Source organism: Pelophylax lessonae (assembly GCF_965119305.1).
Source record: "Pelophylax lessonae genome assembly, chromosome: 5".
In the NCBI taxonomy this organism is placed as follows: domain Eukaryota; kingdom Metazoa; phylum Chordata; class Amphibia; order Anura; family Ranidae; genus Pelophylax; species Pelophylax lessonae.
In genome coordinates, this window is record NC_138772.1 from 308,621,127 (window position 1) to 308,642,684 (window position 21,558).

Below are 21,558 nucleotides of genomic sequence, written 5' to 3' on the forward strand. Positions count from 1 at the left end.
ACCAAGCATCAGAATGGGGAAGAAAGGGGATTTAAGTGACTTTGAACGTGGTATGGATGTTAGTGCCAGATGGGCTGGTCTAAGTATTTCAAAAACTGCTGATCTACTGGGAATTTCACACACAACCATCTCTAGGGTTTACTGAGAATAGTCAGAAAAAGAGAAAGTATCCAGTGAGCGGCAGTTGTGTGGACGAAAATGCTCTGTTGATGTAAGAGGTCAGAGGAGAATGGGCAGACTGGTTTGAAATGATAGAAAGCAACAGAAACTCAAAAAATCATGTACAAAGCATGCAGAATACCATCTCTGAGAGCACAGCAAATCAAACGTTTAAGAAGATGGACTACAGCAGCAGAAGACCTCTCCGGGTGCCACTCCTGTCATCTAAGAACAGGAGACTGAGGCTACAATTCGCACAGGCTCACCAAAATTGGACAATAGAAGATTGGAAAAACGTTGTCTAATCTGATGAGTCTGGATTTCCGCTGTGACATTTAGATGGTAAGGTCAGAATTTGGCGTAAGCATAGACCCATCGTGCCTTGTATCAATTGTTCAGGCTGGTGGTGGTGTAATGGTGTGGGGGATATTTTCTTGGCACACTTTGGGCTCCTTAGTACCAACTGAGTATTGTTTAAACGCCATGGCCTACCTGAGTATTGTTGCTGACCATGTCCATCCCTTTATGACTACAGTGTACCCATCCTCTTATTGCTACTTCCAGCAGGGTAATGCACCATGACACAAAGCTCAAATCATTTCAAACTGGTTTCTTGAACATGACAATGAGTTTACTGTACTCCAAAGGCCTCCACAGTCACCAGATCTCAATCCAATAGAGCACCTTTGGGAAGTGGTTGAATGGGAGATTCACATCATGGATGTGCAGCCAACAAATCTGCAGAAACTGCGTGATTTTATCATGTCAATATAGACTAAAATCTCTAAGGAATGTTTCCAACACCTTGTTGTATCTATGCCATGAAGAATTATGGCAGTTCCGAAGACAAAAGGGGGTCCAACCCGCTACTAGAAATGTGTACTTAATAGTGGCCGGTGAGTGTATATTGTAAACTAGGCTAGGCTTTTTATTGGAAGTTATGATCTAGGTTTAAGGTAATGTTTTCTTCATCATAAGTATATTTCTTGCAGACTCTAATGTGTAATAAATCAACTGGTGAACACAAGTGATTGGTAAATCTGCTCAGGGTCCTTTGGATAAGAGTTTGATGCATCTTGGTTAAAATGTAGCAAACCTCAACTTAAACAACAATCCCATTAAAGTCTATGTAGGGCGAGTATTTTTATTAATTTCTGTCTTTTTTTAAGGCTAATAGGCAAATTACTGTAAGCCCCATGCACACTGGGGTTTTTGCAAAATTATTTTCTCCTGGCAAGTTAAAAGCAGCTTCAAAAACGTGCCTAAGCCATATTTTTGCAAATGCGTTTAGGCGGGTCAAGTGCCTGGGTGTTTATTTATTTCATTAGCTAGAATATTAATTTATTCTGACCATTGAAATAAATGCTCAAACGCTAAATACAGCAACACTACACTAGGTCAGTCTGCATGGCAAGATCCCACTCAGGTGCAAAGCCCAGCACGTCGCACTGAACACTGTGAGTAAGAGAACATCCATACGGCTGCACTCCAAGAAAATACCATTTTTTTTTATAATGCATATAAAATGCACCTAGACCCCAATGGGATGAGACAAAGCTCTGTAAAAGATGATCTTTTCTTAGAGCGCAGCTGTCAAGATGTTCTCTCACTTACAGTGCTCAAGTGATAAATGCCAAAACTAAATGCCAAAACTATCCTCTCTTTAATGCACAAGTGATGAGGTTTTTTCTGCTTCTAAACATCTACAGCAGTAAACTATGGTTATGGTCAGGGGAAAACAAGCAGGACTGAAGGAAGACCTCGTGAGTGGGGTCTATTCATAAAGCAGTGAATTTGACATTCACCAAATATTTACTGCAGAAAAGGGGAGCGTAATATGGGGCCAGGAGCGGGATTTTAATGGTACTGTCTTAGACCAATAGTACTACATAGACCAATGTAAAAAAATAAACAATTTTTATTACAGTATTAAATTAAAAATACACATACAGAAGAAGAAGAGCATAAATCATAACAATAAAACATGTAATGATAAACACATCAAAAAGGCCATATAACATTAAATCGCTTGATTGGCAATCCACACCAGGGGAAAACACAGTTAATGACTCAGTATAGTGAGTTCAATCACTGGGACCCCTAGTGAGCATGTGCCCAATACCCAACATGTTTCGCGGTGAATCCGCTTCGTCAGGGGCATGGGATAATGCAATATCAAGGAATGTGTGTTTACTGAAATGCATAAAAAAGAGGATATCAGATAAACATATACAGTTACCAATTTTTTTGCTTTAGTTTCGATTCACATTAGCGCGACTTGTGAGGCGACTTGTCAGCCTGACAAGTCGCGCTCCCTCGCGGTCCATTGACTGCTACAGGACCCGTTCTAATAGGAGCGACACAAGTCACTCTGACTTAAAAAAAGGGTCCTGTACTACTTCGGGGCGACCTCTGAGCGACTTGCATAGACTTCCATTATGTGAAGTCCATGCAAGTCGCTCCGAAGTCGTGGTGCATGGGAATGCACAAGTCGCCCCGAAGTAGGACAGAGTCGTACCGCCCCAGTGTGAACCGACTCTTAAGGAGTCATATAATGTTAAATATTGACAATATTTGCTATAGTGCTATCTGAGCTGTATAAATATTTACTGCAGGTGGATCTTTTGGAATGTGTTTTAAATAAGTGATTGATTAACCACCAGTGATTGATTGGAGAAAATCATATTCACCACTTTATAAATATGCCCCCTCCTACCACCAGGATCTTATTATCAGTTGAAAACACCTTGAATAGATAGATAAAAGGATCTAGCAGTTCTGCTGAAAAAAATATTTGATATGAGGGCATCTTACTCTTGTGATTGCCTTGAAATTATCCCCACCAACTGCTGCAACAGCAGAGCTTATGTAATGTTTGTCCTAATGTTAATTTTATGCTCACAGCTCATTGAGCTTCTAATGCTTTTGCCAATTAAAGCAGAGCAAAGTCACGGGTGGCAGGGATAAAGGAGCTCATAATGTAACTACATTTTTTACATTTTTTACATAATCAATAATAACAGTGTGTTTTTGGAAGAAACTCTTGACAAATCATCACTGAGAGTGTGTCATTTTTTTTTTTTCGCACCCTGTACAACAAAATCAGACTGTTACTATGGCAACCTTGAAATAAAATGGTTGTTTTAAAATAGTTATACGTGTTCATTTTTGTGTGACATTTAACTTCCTGTCTTGCTTTTTCTCCATTTTCTATGGTAGCGTTGTTTTTCCTCGCAGCCTCACAAGCAGATCTCATTCACGGTGTAGATGTACAGGATAGACGAGATTTGAAAACCAATGTTTGTATTCCAAGTGGAAAAAAAATGTGTGCCTAGCATGCTATAGCCAGAAATAACTACATTAATAAAGTTTAATGTATTACATGTCATACGGTAAGAGGGTCCTTTTGTAAATAAAGGCAACATTTCTTCCCTCTGTAGGATTCTAGGAAATAACTCAGTTTTCATCTGTTTTGCCACTCCTGAGATTATCCTGGGTTAGTGGGAACTTATAAACATAAATTTTTCTCCCGATGGCTCCCTGCGGCATAGCCCATAGTGATTTATAGAATTCAGTATGATGATAGAAAGCGGATGATGTATCTAGTACAAAGCAAGTCATACAGAGGTCTATCAGCTTCAAGCACTTAAAATATCAAGGGGTCATCTGTCAGCAAGCAAAGGATGCAAGTTTACCTACCAACTTATACCCCAGGGAGTAGTAAAGAGCCTGCTACCTGCTGAGAAGGCATGATGTTTTATTTAACATCCTATCACGGATATCTTTATTTTTTCAACCAGATTGGATTGCTTTCTATCCTTGCTCCTGAGTGCTCCCCCAGCGAAGATATTCTGTTAACTGCTGCTGAAGTCATCATAATTTAAATTAGATGACAGACATCGAAAGCAGTTTTCCCGCTCTCTAACACTGAGCACTGTGCATGCATTGTTCTATTGCTCATCTGTGTGCCCTTGGAAGACAGTTCAAGGCCCCAAACAGATTTTAACACCAGTATCTGTCTCTGTTTGGCTTTCACTTTAGTTTTCTTTTTTTTTATTGTACACTTAGTATAGGCTGTCTAGCTTAATGGTGTTTTTTCTTTTCTTTAACTAAGTGTATTTATGGTTACTTTTGTTTTAAATGCTGCTAGACAGGCGCTTTTAGCGCTTAAGATATCTACGGTGCACCATGGTCTTGTGGCATGTGTGTTACTTTTTAGCACTGTGCATCAACATGCATCTTTGTATGAACACGCTCCCCATCTGCTCTTTCCAAGCTGTAAATCTCTTGAAGGTATAGCAAATTGATAATGGTAATCACCCAGACTAAACGTATATGATGCTTCAAAAATGCATAGTCAAGAGTTAAGAGCCGGTTCACACTGAGGCGACACGACTTCGGGGGGCGACCTGTGAAGTCGCGTGCACCGCTGTGCACCGCGACTTCGGCGCGACTTGCAGGGACTTCACATAATGGAAGTCTATGCAAGTCGCTCCGAGGTCACCCCAAAGTAGTACAGGACCCTTTTTCTAAGTCGGAGCGACTTGTGTCGCTCCTCTTAGAACAGGTCCTGTACTACTCAATGGACCGCGACCGACCACCTCTTGTCAGGCTGACAAGTCGCGGCAGTGTGAATGGGCTCTAAAAGTTACATGTTTTTAAAGATGACCAAACTTCTGTTCAAACTATTTTATTAACATGTGCATCAAAAAACATCCAAAAAAAATGAACAACAAAATACAACATGTGGTACTGAATACAGTAGTATCGAGAAAACATACAATTGCATAAACAATAGTAAATGGTACATGAAGACTGAGTGAGAAGAAAAAAACATCAAAAAGGTTGTTAGGAAGGGATGGAAGGGTCGATGATAGTGCTGCTACACACCCCAAGACACCCCATACAGGGAGCTAGCTGTGCCTACAGGGGGTAAGGAGACACTCCTGTTGTCCAATGAAGAGCAGTCCATCTGTATAACAACTGGTTAATACAGGAAGAGTACAACTTGAACCAAAGGAACCGTGAACAGGGTAGGAACTACGGGAGGATCATGGGTATTGAAAGATCAATACATAACCTCTACAGGAAATTGGTAACCATAGTTGTCCCTGTAGCAGTGCATCTTTCCCGGGATATAGCATCAAAAGTGTAGTGAACTCATGAGGGGGACAGGAAAAAAGAGAGGGGAAGAAAATCAGGAAAAGAGGGGGGGGGGTGGAGGGATGTCATCGGGGGAGGAAATTTGGCCTAGCCCAATTGACATAATCATATTGAGAGATGGTAAGTCAGGGTAATAAGATAACCAAACTTCTGAAAAGTTACATATCTATTTGGTTGGTTACATATTTAGGTTGAAAAAAATATGAAGTCTATCAGGTTCAATCAATCAATCAAAAAAAACATAAAAAATTGAAAAATTTGAAAACTTGCATACACAACCCCAGGTCCATGGTTGATCCTGAGGAATGCAAAAAAAAAAACCCTTATAATATGTGTTCCAGTTTGCTCTAACAGGGGATAAAAACTCTTTCCTGATTCCCTAAGACAACTAGATATTTCCTGGATCAACACTGTATGGTGTGTGACAGTGCAAGGCCCTGCCACTACGTGAATCTAGGTAATGGTTGGAAAATGGAGACGCTCCAGTGTGTTTTCTGTGAGCAGAGAAAGCTATTTTACGTTTTCTTTGGGTTTGGTAGTCCTGGATCGGGGCCTGGAGTTTGAAGGTTCCAAGGAGTCTTTAGAGGGAAGGAACCTTCAATAATGTGTCCAGGTTTTCCTCAAGTTCTACAGATTGTGTGTGTGTCTAGGTGCACACACTCAGTATAAACCAAATCAGATGAGGACTCAGGGCAGTTGTTGCCTTTCGGAAATAGTCTCTGTGTGATAATAGCGGTGTGCTCCAGCCAGGAGGGGTGACCTGCTCGGGAGACGAGACCCTATGTTGAGGGGACTTCTTGCCCATAGGACTGGGAAAGTCAGGGCAGCTACGCATGTCCAGAGAGAACAAGAAAGATGAGGTGATTAGCAAGTTCACAGAGGGGGCTGGAGGGAGTCCTGTGTTTCTAAGTGGGAGAGCCCAGGGTGCTGGAAGAGCCCTATTTAGAGGCCAGGCGTGGGCCCAATGCAGTGAGTTGCTGCAACCATAGGCTGGGTGAGCATTAAAAAACAGTAATAAACTTTTCAATGTGTGTTTAACAGTTACATTGTTAGTCTGGTTGAAAAAAGACACAAGTCCATCCAGTTCAACCAGTAAAAGAAAAAAATATATATATTTACAATCCTAAATATACAATCCTCAACCCACAGTTGATCCAGAGGAAGGCAAACAAAAAAAAACAGCAAAATCCAGCAGGGAAAAATAATTCCTTCCTGATCCCCTGAGAGGCAATTGGATATTTCCTGGATCAACTTTACCTATACATATTAGTATCAGTTATATTATATACGCCTAGGAAAGAATCCAGGCCTTTTTTAAAGCAATCTACTGAGCTGGATAGAACCAGCTCTTGGGGGAGTCTATTCCACATTTTCACAGCTCTTACTGTAAAGAAGCCTTTTCGTATTTGGAGATAAAATCTCCTTTCCTCCAGATGTGAAGTGTGCCCCCTTGTCCTTTGTGATGACCTTAAAGTGAATCATTTGGCACCATGTTCACCATATGGACCGCTTATTTATTTATACATGTTAATCGTTTCACCCTTTAAGATAATATAACCAGTTCCTCTAATCTTTCCTCATAGCTGAGCTTTTCATTTAATAAAAGTGGCCAAGCTCTTAACTATAGTTCCTGTCTGACTTGGACTCTTTACAAACGCATCTACCGCAAGAGCTAAACATCCCCCATATCACAGTTGTTGTGTTATTACTTATAATAATCAACAGGCAGGTATTTTTTCTGTGCATTTTGAAACATATCCAGCTTTTTTTTCAATTATTTGTGGTTCAGAGAAACTGTTCCAAAGTGTGGGGCCCCCAAAATTTTGAATTTTTTTAACTGGAAGTCCCATTGAAGTCAATAATGAAGTTAAGGGTGTTCATGCAACAGAGGAAGCATAAAAAAGGACAAAAACAATATTTGAAGCAGCCTTCGGTTCCTTTTCCCAGAAACCTTTTATTATTTCTGAACTGCTGAAAGCAACACTAAAATTTGGATTCAGTTCAAGACATCCAAATTCATGAAATTCATACTGAATCTAATGCAGAACTCATTGACGGTGTAGATGTACAGAATAGACAGGATTTGACAATCTATGTTTGTATAGCAAGAGAAAAATGAGTGCCTAGCATTCTATAGCCAGAAATAACTACATTAATAAAGTTTAATATATTACATGTCATACAGTAAGAGGGTCTTTTTGTAATTCCACATTGCTAAAAGCAACATTGAAATTTGGATTCAGTTCAGGACATCCAAACTCATGAAATTCATATTGAATCTAAAGCAGATCTTTTTCACGCTATAGATGTACAGAATAGATGATATTTGAAAACCCATGTTTGTATTCCAAGTGAAAAAATATGTGCCTAGCATTCTACAGTCAGAAATAACTAAATTCATAAAGTTTAATGTATTACATGTAATACAGTAAGTGTGATCTCACTCTTAGGCTTAGGTCGCATATATTATTTTTTAAGGACCTTTCTGCATAAGCAAACCATTTGCTACAGACTTGTAAAACAATTGTAGCCATGTAAACCTGCCTGAATGTAATAAGGCAGCTTGGAGGGGGGTTGGGGAGGGGAGGGGGGGTGGGTACTCAGATGATCTAAACAAAAAAAAAAACTAGAACATTAAAGGACTTCATAAAACGGAACATAACTGTATCTGTGAACCACACACTGAAAACGCTTTTTAATTCATTTTTAATATCCAAATGAACTTCAAAACTCACCCTTCCGACCATGTCTGCATGCATTAACTTCCTGCAGTCCATCTGCCCTTAGCTCAGGCATGCAGGCAGAAGGGTGTGCTTAGCTGAGAAAGCCTCTGCTCCCCTCCTCCAGATAAAAGAAAAAAAAAAATGCCCATGAGAGCATATGGGATATATGATACTTTGGCCTAGACCAGAATATAGTAAGCAACTGAAGAAATGTAAAAAAATAAATAAATAAAAAAAAACATTAAAACAAATAAATATAATATGTATTTCTATCTATTTAGTAATTCTAGCAGTATAAGGATTAAAAATAGTTAATTTTGATTGAGAGAGTTTAGTTCCACTTTAAAAAGTTATTGTGAGGTAAGAGAAGATAGAGCAAAAATCAAAAATTACATGATCACTTACAAGTGTTTGTTACTCCAGCATTTCATTATGCTATGTATCTTCTGTACCATGTACTTGTATAAAAAAAAGTACCCTGTTCTCCTTTCCTCCTTTGTGCGAAATCCCATCCTGATCTCCTCTCTTCCCTTGTGCGAAATCCCATCCTGATCTCCCATGTGTGAAATCCCTGGTGATTCTGTCAGTCACCCTGCCTTCCTGTTAAAAAACTGACCACTCTAAGCAGGGGAACACACCGTGGTCAGTTCCCTTAAAATCAGTCTGCTCTCCTCCAATGATCAGACTTGTCCTGACACCCCCCCCCCCCCCACACACACACAGTCTTTTACTTGAAAGATAGATCAGTGTACTGTTGCTTCTCCTCCCCTATCTCTTAGGCCCCTTTCACACAGGTGGACTGTTCCGTTCAGCCTGTCCGTTTTTTTGGCGGATCTGAACAGGTTCCCCATGTGTCTCTATGGGGAAATGGATGTCAGCGGACATGTCACATCTGATCCGATCCTTCAAATCTCGATGGATGGAAACCCTATTTTCCATCTGTCCAACGGATCGGATCGGATGGGATCGGATGAGAACAGACAGACGGTCTGTTCCCATCCGATTCCCCCATAGAGAACAGCGGGGACCTGACAGCTCTGTCTCTGCACACATCCGCCTGCTCAGCAGGGGATTGGCGGATCGATCCGCCGCTGAGAAAAACGGACTCCCCTGTGTGAAAGGGGCCTTAGGAGGGAATGTGATTTATAATTTTTTTTTTTTATATATATATATTCTCTATACACAAATGTTTTGCCTTTCATTTCTATTTTTCTATTTTAAACTTAGTGGGTTGTTTAACAGGGCTTTACATATGTGGATGTAGTGCAGTCAAATGTTTCATGCTGAGGGCTACACAACTATCTATGGATGGTCTAAAGCCCTGTACACACGCGTCGAAAATCGGCAGGGAATTTTCGTCCGACGACCGATCTGCCGATTTTCGGCTTGTTAGTATGATGCTTCCGACAACCGACTCCGACTTTTTGGCCGAAAAAAATCTGGTGTGCAGGCTATAAAATTTTTGTCCGCCGTCAAAACACGGCCGATTTTCGTGCAGTCAGTACAGATTTTGACAGGGAAAAATTTAATGAGCAAAACTGGGCATGCTCAGAGAAGAAAGAACACAAAGAAAGCAAACCAACACATGACATCACTTCTGAAGTAGAATTTTGTCGGGCGAGAAAATTCGTGTGCAGTCTAGGCACATTCCAACCAACAAAACACCACTCTGGACAAAAGACGGACGATCGGTCGGCCGATAATCGTTGCGTGTGTACTAGGCTTTAGGCACTAAACCAACAGATTTTAGGCAACAAAATACTGATATGTACTAATGACTTCAAATAGGAATTTCAAATAAATGATCGATTACACATTAAGAATTTTCAATAATTGTTTAATTCAAATAATTATATTGTGTGTATTTACTTTTTAAACAGAAAAAATTGAATAAGGCACACCTTTGTGAATGAGAATATATGGAGTTGATTTACTAAAACTAGAGGGTGCAAAATCTGGTGGAGCTCTGCAAAGAAACCAATCAGCTTCCAAGTTTTTTGTCAAAGCTTAATTGATCAAGCTGAAATTAGATGCTGATTGGCTACCATGCACAGCTACACCAGATTTTGCACTCTCCAATTTTAGTAAATCAACCGCTCTGAGTGTATACTAAAGAAAAAATGTGGAATTCCTTAAGGTTCCTATTGTTTTATGGTTCTTTTAACACCAGCTGTACAAGACCTGCTTTCTTCAGTGACCACTAACGATGCCGGTAATGATGGAATCCCTGCCTAAGGGAACATGTGATTGATAATGCTTCAGTCTTTTGGACTAGTTCCCTTGGCTCCGCTATAAATAATCTGTAAGTGGAAATATCAGATTATTTTTATATCACATTTTTTTACTGTACCCCCTTCAGGGCAATCAGCTGTACCTTTTTGAGCAAGAGTGCCATCATTAGTTTTCAAGATAAAAGTTTATGCAGGGCAGACCTATAGTGTTACATTTCCTTGACCAAAATAATATGGGTTTACTTAAAGGGCAATTTAAATATGTATACAAGATGGTAGTAAAAGCAAATTCTTGTAAGTTATTTCAGGTGTGCACTGTACATTTTATGATGTTTTTTTTTTTAAGTATGCTCTTAGCCATGTATTTCAATATCATTTCATATAGCTTCCCAGCTAAGAAGCTTTATAGATATATAATAATCTAATTTATACATAGTTACAAAGTTAGTCAGGTTGAAAAAAGACACAAGTCCATCTAAGTCAACCAATAAAAGGGGGAAAAAAAGAAAAAAAATTACACAATCCCATATACATAATCATATACCCACGGTTGATCAAGCAGGGGATAAAAAATCCTTCCTGATCCCCTGAGAGGCAGTCAGATCTTTCCTGGATCAACTATTACCTATAAATGTTAGTATCTTGTTATATTACTGTATGTACATTTAGGAAATAATCCAGACCTTTTCTAAAGTAATCTACTGAGCTGGACAGAACCAACTCTTGAGAGAGTCTATTCCACATTTTCACAGCTCTTACTGTGAAGAAACCTTTAGGTATTTGGAAATTAAATCTCTTTTCCTCTAGATGTAAATAGTGCCTTCTTGTCATCTGTGATGACCTTAAAGAGAATAACTTAAAATCAAGTTCACTATATGGGCCACTTATACATATTGATCATATTACCCCTTAATCTCCAGTTCTCACGAGAGAAGAAATTCAGTTCTTCTAATCTATCCTCATAGCTAAACTCCTCCATACAAGAAACACAAAGAAAGGCGCATCGACCTAGCGCATTATCCTCAATATGGGCTTTATTGTTAAAACATAAAAATGGCTACTCACAAGCAAAGGTATAAATCAATCACATCGGACTCAGAATCTTGAGTATCAAGAGTAGTCCACACGAATGTCCCTTGTCCTATTAGGATGACGGCTGACGCGTTTCAAGGCATACGCCTCTTCCTCAGAGCCACCTGGTGGGGACAAGGGACATTTGTGTGGACTACTCTTGATACTCAAGATGCTGAGTCCGATGTGATTGATTTATACCTTTGCTTGTGAGTAGCCATTTTTATGTTTTAACAATAAAGCCCAAATTGAGGATAATGCGCTAGGTCGATGCGCCTTTCTTTGTGTTTCTTGTTTGCAGTATTGTTGGACTGCCCCAGTCCTTTTAGGCAGCAGGATCCTAGCCATCCAAGACGCCATTTTGAAAGTCCCGTGGACAGAGCAGTCAAGGAGTCGGCTTTCCTGAGCGCAGGAGATAGGTGGTTTATCCACCTTGTTTTTGTTTGGAGCTAAACTCCTCCATGCCTCTTATCAGTTTGGTTGCCCTTCTCTGCACTTTCTCCAGTTCCCTGATATCCTTTTTGTGAACTGGCGCCCAAAACTGAACTGCATATTCCAGATGAGGTCTTACTAATGATTTGTACAGGAGGAAAATAATAACTCTCTCTCTGGAGTCCATGCCTCTGTTAAGACTTTGAAAAAAGGACTTTGCTTGATTTGGAAACCGCAGCTTGGTATTGCATGCTATTTTTAAGCTCATGATCTACCAAACCCGCCAGATTCTTCTCCACCATTGATTCCCCCAGTTGTACTCTTCCTAGTATGTATAATGCATGCATATTCTTAGCCAACAAAAGTGCATAACTTTACATTTATCAACATTAAACCTCATCTGCCACAAAGTTGCCCAATTAAACAGTGCAATGAGGTCAACTTGTAAATTGGAGGCATCCTGTGTACCATTGGCAAAACGTTTTAATCAATGCATTTAAACAGTGATAATTTAGTAAAAGAAGCAGCCTGGTGAGCTGAATAACCTCTGGCTTCCTAAATGTTTCAGGATGCTTTGACAGCAATATCTATCAGCAATAATCCCAGAATCCTACTTTGTCAATCTGGTAGCTATGGGTATTCCCACCTACCTTTGTGTGTTCTAGCATCTCTTGTGAATTTCCTTATATACTGTATGTATATAAAAAAAATGTAAAGCTGAACTACAGTCAGTAGTAAAATAATCAGCTGACCCCTGAAGTTGTCCCAACAGCTGTTGCACTCCATCACTGATTTGTGGATAAGTGTCCTCAGGTACAATTCAGTTATGATGTGGTGAGGCCACGACCAGACAAATGGCGAAGAGGATTAGCTTCATTAGACCAAGCATACAGTATAGAAAAAGCCCTTTGGAGCAAGGGATTTGGTAAGTATTCTTGTACCCTACACACCACCTAGATTAAATGAGCTATTAAACCTTGGTATTCTGCTAAGAGAATGGAAGTACCCAATATTTAAAAAAAAAAAAAAAAAAACTCCCAGGCGTTTTTTCCCTTCCAGCAAAAGCAATAAAATGAAATATGAGTTTTGGATGGATTTTACTTTTTAGTTATATACAACTGAAGAATAACCTTGATAATATAAATGATCATATATGAGACTTAAAGTTTGCATGCAGGTAATGAACTGATTAACAACAATGTGTAAAAGACTGAATGTGTCTATTTAAAACTAATGATTTAAATTCTCTTTATGCTATATGTTGAGGAACAAAAAAATCTAGAACAAATTTTCTCTAGTTATACTATAATTGACATTAACAAGGCAGCCTTTGAAAATAGTTGGAGGACAAAGACATTGTTACAGTTTGCCAAATCACTGATCCATTAAGCCTGTTTTGCTCAGCGTACAAAGTTCATTGCTGAAACAAAAAGAGGGATAATGCATGGACAATTGCATAGAATATGAATTTGTTAGGAAGAAACGTTATTCTTTAAAAAGCACATTTTTAAAGAAGATGTTTAAAAATAATTTTTTATAGACCAAATTTGCATGTGTCTTTTTTTATTTTATCTATATGTTCATCTTTTTTTTTTTTTTAACCCTCTAAGGCCCTCTTTTATCATGTTACAACATCAATTTTATCTTTAGTAAAATTAACCGGTGTAACGGATCAACCGGCACCCCGACCGGGTACCTCCGTTGACGGATGCTCCTAGTGCTTCCCGATGGGCTCCAAGCACTCCACCAAACTCCATAACCACATCAGACCCCCACAAACCGCGTAGCTTGGTTGAGGTCTCACCGTCTCCTACCCACCCTGGACCTACGACAAGGCTCCAGGTTCCCGTGGGTGAACCTCTCTTTCCCCAGAGAGTGAAGCAGGAACAAGCTCTTACACAAGCTCTTACAAGAGCTTAGTGATTATCCAAGGGAGTATGAAGAGCATAGAAATCCCTTGTAGCAGGTTCCCCAGTGGGTGGAACCCAATCCACATTCCATTTCAATACACAAACTATAGGGAAGCCTGTCAATGACAGTCTGTGTGTCTCTCTCACAGTCAAGCACACAGAATACACATTATCTAGGAAGCAGTCTTCATGGCATTGGTCTATAACAGTCTAAGTCTCCCAGTGTAAAGTGGGAATAAATCTTCAAATTTCTATATGAAGATATTGCTGACAGATATTACTGTCCCATCTGTCCCAGCAATTAAAACCATTAAGTATCTGTTTTTTTACTTCCAGTGACGGTAAATACCGTCACAACCGGCATTTTTTTTTTTCACTTATAGACCAAATTTACATAATTAGTAGGTTCTATTGTTCAGCCTAGCACTGATATTGGATGGTAAAATGTGTAAATTGGAATGTTTACCTGGACATAAAGTTAGTCAACCTGTGAATTTGCCTTGAAACACACAAATGGACATGATAAAGTAAGAATAAAGTAGGTAAAATGCCTGAAATATTTTTTCTGTGATTAACATTATGTCTAGATCATGCATATATAAAGGTATTGTTGAATTCATTGATAATATTCGATTTTGAGCTTGTTATGTCTGTGTTGTAATTATACTTGTAACTTTGGGTTTAAGGAGTAGCAGAATTTGCCCGTGCACCTTGCAGTTTTCGGTGGCTCCATGTGGTAAAAAAATGCCATAGAAATATTGGTTTTGATCATTCACAAAACCATTGTCATTGATGCCATCCAAAATGGGGCAGTGACTTTGAGATGGATTTAGAGGACACTGATATTAGTGACGAAGAAGAATGTGAAATTGCCTGTGAACTGGAAAAGGAAAATAAAAAAAACAAATGATTGCCCATCTGATGATTTTGTGGACATCACACCAACAAAACCAAGCCCCTCTAACACACAGACCATGTCCTGTGACAGGAATCACTGGATGAAAAAGGATTTTATCAGTCCCAACACTGATTTTTCTGGTCAAGATATCACTAATGATGCTGTCTCCCTCAACACACCATTTGAATACTTCCGTAGATTTGTGTCAGGAGACATGATCCAGGCTCTAATAGATCACACCAATGAGTACAGCATTCTTGAAAAAGAAGCATCAATAAATACCAACACAAAGGAAATAGAACAAATGATTGGCATGTATCTAAAGATGGGCGTAGTTCAAATGGCTGGAGTCTGTATGTATTGGGAAACAGACACGCAGTACAACCCTGTTTCAGATGTGATGTCATGGAACAGATTCCAGTCTCTCTTGCGAGCATTACATTTTGTAAACAATTTGACAGTGTCTGAGATGGAAAAAAAGACAAACTGTGGAAACTCAGACCATGGCTTAATGCATTCTGGGATAAATACCTGCAGGTGGTACCAGAAGAACACAACTCTGTGGATGAAATAAAGATTATTTTTGGAGGGAAATGTAGCAGCATCAAGCAATACATACAAGGCAAGCCACATCCTTGGGGTTTTAAGGTGTGAGTAAGGACAGGCATCTCTGGCATACTGTGTGACTTTGATGTGTACCAAGGAAGTGTGAACAGAATACGTGCTAGATCTGAACTTGGGTTTTCAGGGAATGTTGTGATGAAGCTGGCCTCCACACTTCCACAAAGTCATAACTACAAGATCTATGCAGACAACTATTTCAACTGTGTCCCGCTGATTGTTAAGCCAGGGAATTCATTACACTGGAACAGCCAGATAGGTACGCCTTACCAACTGTAACCTTGACGGTGAGAAAAGCCTAAAGAAAAAGGGCAGAGGAAACTTTCATTTCAGAGTGGAGGCAAGCCACAATATCTGTGCAGTGAAATGGCATGACAACAGGGAGGTCACACTTGTGTCATCCTTTGCTGGCCCAGAACCAGTGGAGAAGATTCAACGCTGGGACAAAGCCACCAAAAGATATGTTGAAGTTGAGAGGCCTTACATTATGGGTGTCAAATTAATGGGCGGTGTGGATATGTTGGACTCATTTGCAGCAAAATAAAAGTTTCCTTTGAAATCCCGCCTCTGGTACATTAACATCTTCTGGCACACCATCATACTAGCTGTGATCAATGCATGGCTGCTGTACAAATAGGACTGCAAAGCAACGAATGAAGAAAAAGATACTAAACAGGAGACAGTTTTAAGCCCAGTTAGCATCCTCTCTCATCCTAGTTGGCACAACTGTCAAAAAATCAAAGAGAGGGCTACCAGGTTTAATCCATGGGAGCCCGAAGCCGGAGACAGGGAGCCCCTTAAATGACAGGAAAAGACCATCCACAGAAAAAAGGGAGTCCGAAAAATGGCACTCCAGCCAAAAGTTCAACTGTACATCCACCAAAAGACAAGAACTGCCTTTGGGACTATCATAACTGAGCATGGCTATAATACATAAATGCAGTAGGTTTTGTAAAAACAGTTTGAACATAGTTTTGTAATAATAACTTATTAATTTAAAAAATAGGACTTGTGTCGTTATTATTTTGTGATAGTTAGTGTATAGATATATAGACTACTGTTGAAGGACTTAATAACCAAAAAACCCTTTAAATAAACCCTTTGTTGGTCTCTACATTTGTTCTGGCAGTATGAGTAAAATTACTGAAATTTTGCTACCAAATAGGCCCAATGTTGCAAAATTACAATGTTCTCCTAAAAATGTTCTAACATGTAAAAAATGTTTAAAGCCATTGATATCTGCATTAGAGGCCTCCTGCAACAATATCTAAAATGTGAAAAAAAATGTTTGCAGTTTTCTTCTATACTTGGGTCTTCTTGGGCAATTTTATTGTACGTACAAAGAAATTGTACATAACATTTGGTTTTAAGTACATAATAAAGTAAATTGTTACAAAAAAAGGTGTATTGGTTTTTAATTGTAATTTGTAATTGGTGTTCACTGAACAGGATGAATAGAGCACTAATAAACAAGTACAGTAAATTAGACCTAAAGCAGCATTGCCTGGTCAATTGATCAACAAAATGAGACACACCCACTGCAAAACCTTTTCAACTTTTTTATATTGTGATCTGTGACAAAAGATTAATAATAATACATGTCACAGTATGATGGATTGTCTTAAGATGGCTATATTTGGAACATATTTAAAACAAAGGATTCCCCCATCCACGCAATCGTGGTGGATGGAGTAATTCTCCACCCTACGCAATTTTTTTCCGACATTGGGTACTCCTCCACTCTCAGAATACACTGATCAATGCTGCAGACTAGTGGCTAAAGGTTCCAATTACAATTTACCAACAGTCCTGTTTGAGAGGAGATGATCATTTGATTGGCTTCTCTCTAATAGGAACTTCCATAGATGAATTGTAATTCAGCCAAACTAACAAATCTTGGTCCATCTATGGCCAGCTTTAGCATGCCATGTCTTAGATGCCTTTGGAAGAGCTTTGATAGAGTAGAGGCAGTTGTCCACTGTTTCCTGTTTGAGAATTGGCCAGTTAGAAGATCTTTTTGCATTTGGATGGTCCTTTGATGTCTGTCTACTTTCTGATATGTTGGGCCAACTTTTTACTTGTACATATTATAGTTTAAAGAGCCTACACACTAAGAAATCAAGCTGTTTGATTAAAGCGCTGTGCATCAAGGTCGTTATCATGCATATTCATCGAGCAGAAGCATGTGGGAGTTTGGTGTGCAAGCTCTAGGTTCAAGGTGGTTATATTATTACTGCGTGCACAAAATATTTCTTATGCAGTCTTTGCCAATTTAATACTAAGTGGCAGCATAAGACATATACCTAATCTATCTATCTATCTATCTATCTATCTATCTATCTATCTATCTATCTATCTATCTATCTATCTATCTATCTATCTATCTATCTATCTATCTATCTATCTATCTATCTATCTATCTATCTATCTATCTATCTATCTATCTTTATGTATATAGCTACTCTAATTACTATTCAGCTTTATTTGTACAGGAAATGTTTCCTTATCTTGCATTAACATTATTATATGTCTTGCCTAAAGACAGAATACAAAGACGAAACTATCATTTATTCTTTAAGTAATAACTTCAGTGCTTCTGTGTTGGCTCAGTGACCTAAATTCTTTAGGGAAAACATGAGTCATGTCTGTATTTGATATTGAGCAGTCCTGAAAGGCCATTTCTTGAAAATAAGTTAAGCCACACAATTATAATTGATATCCATCTGTCCCTTTTATTTGGTGTGGTCGTTTCTATTTTTGCTATCACTTCTTAAACACAGAAACTTGATTGGTTTTTGTAATACTGGTATAATATTTGCTGTTATTACACAACTGTAAAGTGGTTCTAATGTCAAAATGTTTTTTACCTTAGTGCATTCTCTGCCATCTTGTTTATTCCAGCGGGTTGAACAAAAAAAAAAAAAAAAAAAACTCACAGACCCCTGCATCCACACAAACGATGCATGAAGCAGGAATCGTCCCTGCCACGCTATTGTATTCAGATAGCTGGGGCTTCCCTCCCATCAGAATACACTGATCAGTGCTTGAAGTTTTACAGGGATGGAGGTTGAATGTATGAGTTGGAACGGGAGCAGTTGCAAAGCGTGTCATTTTTCCAAGCTGGCATTAAGGTACTGGGCATGAGGGTGGTTTGGGGGTGGTTTTTCAGGGGTTGGGCTTGGCCCCTTAGTTCCAATGAAGGGAACTCTTAAGACATCTGCATACCAAAACATTTTGGACAATTTCATCCTCCCAACTTTGTGGGAGCAGTTTGGGGATTGCCTCTTCCTGTTCCAACATGACTGCGCACCAGTGCACAAAGCAAGCTCCATAAAAACATTGATGAGTGCGTTTGGAGTGGAGGAACTTGGCTGGCCTGCACAGAGTCCTGACCTCAACCCAATAGAACACCCTTGGGATGAATTATAGTGGAGACTATGAGCCAGGGCATCTCGTCCAACATCAGTGCCTGACCTCACAAATGCGCTCCTGGAAGAATGGTCAAACATTCCTATAGGCACACTCCTAAAACTTGTAGACAGCCTTCCCAGGGGAGTTAAAGCTGTTATAGCTGCAAACGGTGGGCCAACTCAATATTTAACCTCATGGACTAAGATTGGAATGCCATTAAAGTTCATGTGCGTCTAAAGGCAGGTGTCTCAATACTTTTGACAATATAGTGTATGTGATGTTTTGGTGCACTTTGGTACACTGATATACTGCAAAAGGCAGTTATGCCTGTGTCAACAAGAAGTGTACATTAGGCATAGACAAATATAAAAACAGACCCTGCAACAGAAAATATTATATAACCCCCCCCCCCCCCAAAAAAAAAAAAAAAAAAAACACACAAAATGGCAGTCGGAAGAAAAACAGTTTGATCTCTGAACAGTTGTGCCACTGGCCAATTTGTATGAAGTTGAGGGCTTTAGCTTTAATGTTCTTTTAGCTTTTAGAACTGTTTTGGCTGCTACTTCCACAGATCAGCTTAGGCCTATTACCAATTAATAAAAAATTGTATATAACAGCCAGGGTCACTGATGCTGTCTGTAAAAATCATTCTACATGAACCTTAAAGGCATCTCTTAAGCTTGTAGCTTAACCCCTAGAAGCCAGCGGCACACATATAAGCTGCCACTCGGCGGGTGGGCCTTAATGCTGAGTGGCTGTATATATGCAGCCCTGTTAAAACAACTTACTGTGCTGAGAGCGCACTCCCTGCATGCTCCCAGCATGGTAGCCGGCGGTTACCGGAAAACTCCCAAAGTATACTAGCGAGCTTTCCAATCATGTGACCGCTGTGACAGCCAATCACGGCTGTTGCATGATCAGAAACCCTGCCCCACCTCCCGACATCTGAAACCCCTTAAAGGTCCAGGAGACACCAGCGCCAAGGGGTTAAAGCATTTGTATTTTTTTCCATGTTGCCCTCAAGTTACATTAAAAGGACCCTATCTTCATTATATTCTATATATATAAATATATATATATATATATATATATATATATTTTTTTTTTGCTCTGTTAAATGTCCCCTATGTCAGTGCTATACCTGGCACTGCTTATGTACCAGATTTTCCACTAGGGTGGTTGTAAAGAAGTGAATCAAAAGATTGACTTCTCTACAACCACCCTGCCCATACATTGATCGAAATGTGGCCGGTCCCTGCTGAACTGGCCGAATTATGATCAATGTATAACCGGCTTTACCTTGTTCCCCATTCCTCCAAAAGCCAGTCTATTCTCCATTTCCACTCCAGCCCTGGACCGCTGGTCCTGCATTGTACAAGATGATGTCAGAAAGAAAGTAGCCAAATGACTGGCGAAGAATCTTCAGACTGCTTGTCTAGAGAAATAAAGACTGTGGAAGTAAGGAATAAGGTAAGTAATTCCTTCTATTACATTTCCCCTAGACCATTAAAGCTTTAACATAGGATGTATAGGGGTTGGGAGGGAGTATAAGGGCCTGGGTAAGTGTAGAAATGTTGGAGATGTGGATTTTTCCATAGTGGAATGTGGGGCATAACATAGGGGGATCCTTCAGTTACTACCCTCCATGCCACTTCCCAAGCTCTGATGGCAGAGTGAATGGGATTTCCTTAGCCTATAGCCCCGTACACACATACTGATCGTCGGCCAAACGATTGGCCGTCTTTTGTCCAGGGCTGTCGTGTCTGTTGAAAACTGCAAAAGACCGCACACGGATTTTGTCGGCCAACAACAGCCGACTGCAGAAGTGATGTCATGTGATGGTTAACTTTCCTTGTCTTTTTTCTTTTCTGAGCATGCCCAGTCTTGCTAATCGGCTGTCTGTCAGCCGAAATCAGTACTGACTGGCGAACAATCTGCCGTTCTGGTGTTGGCCAACAAAAATTTTAATGCCTGCACGACAGATTCTGTTCGGCCGAAAATGCGCTGTCGGCTGTTGGAAGCATCATACTAACAAGCCTACAATCAGCCGATCGGTCGTCGGCCGAATATTTACTGCCAACAATCGGTACATGTGTACGGGGCTTGAATGGAAATTTAGATCCCTGATATATCAGATGGGACAGAGCCTCATGGGAGCCAACAGTTGCCGCCTCCAGAGACACCGCAGTGTTGTTCCACTTTAAGGCTTGCATTAGAAGAAGATATGAATGTTTTTAATCTTTTTAGTGCATACATTTTTTTCAGGATTTATGCTTTATGTACTACATTGCCATAAAGCACTTGTGTTGCAGAAGGAGTTTATTGAGGTCAATTGGGAGAGCCAGAATGACACTATCATGGGCAGGTATCAGAAGGCAAAGTTAAGTCTCAGCAAAAAATTACCAGCATATTGAACACAGGGTTGTAATGCACACATAGAACCTAACATCTGATAAAATGTTTGTGACCTGTAAAATAACAATAGCCAATTAAATATTTAGTGTATACAGTGATGTTGATTTACTACCCTAGTAAGGAACGAATTTTCACTCAGATTAGTGAATTAAACAAAGTCATGTTTTTTTTTTTTTTTTTTTTAATACCATTACATGTGTTGGGGAAACAATGAAAATAGAGTTTTGCTTTGATCGTGATTTGAGGCTTGGGGTGAATACAGCTTCAGTTTTTAGTTAATTCACAAAGCTAAAGTGAACATTTACTTTGCTAAGTGCACATTTAGCAAATCAATACCAATTCTCTCACTTCCAATACAAATGTAAACATTTAAAAAAAATTAGGAATCAATCCGTGATTTATACATGGCATCAATAGCAACTAAGAATTGATAAGGGACTCCAGTAATGAGATTGTTGGTGTACTATTACTCAATTAGAATAAAACATACAAAATGTAGTAAAATGAAGTAGAAACAGAACTGT

The 21,558-nt window shown here is 39.4% G+C and overlaps 1 protein-coding gene and 1 pseudogene across 2 annotated transcripts in view; both read left to right on the top strand.

Moving 5' to 3' along the window:
• LOC309555604 overlaps positions 1-15,161 on the top strand; it is a 54,146-nt pseudogene extending 38,985 nt beyond the window's left edge. The window contains exon 2 of the transcript in view: positions 14,443-15,161. The product of the transcript in view is annotated as an uncharacterized misc_RNA (transcript). The remainder of the gene's footprint in view (positions 1-14,442) is intronic.
• The window catches only part of LOC309556963 (cadherin-6-like), a 567,199-nt gene that overhangs the window by 281,530 nt on the left and 264,111 nt on the right, over positions 1-21,558 (top strand). The gene's annotated exons all lie outside the window — the stretch shown is intronic.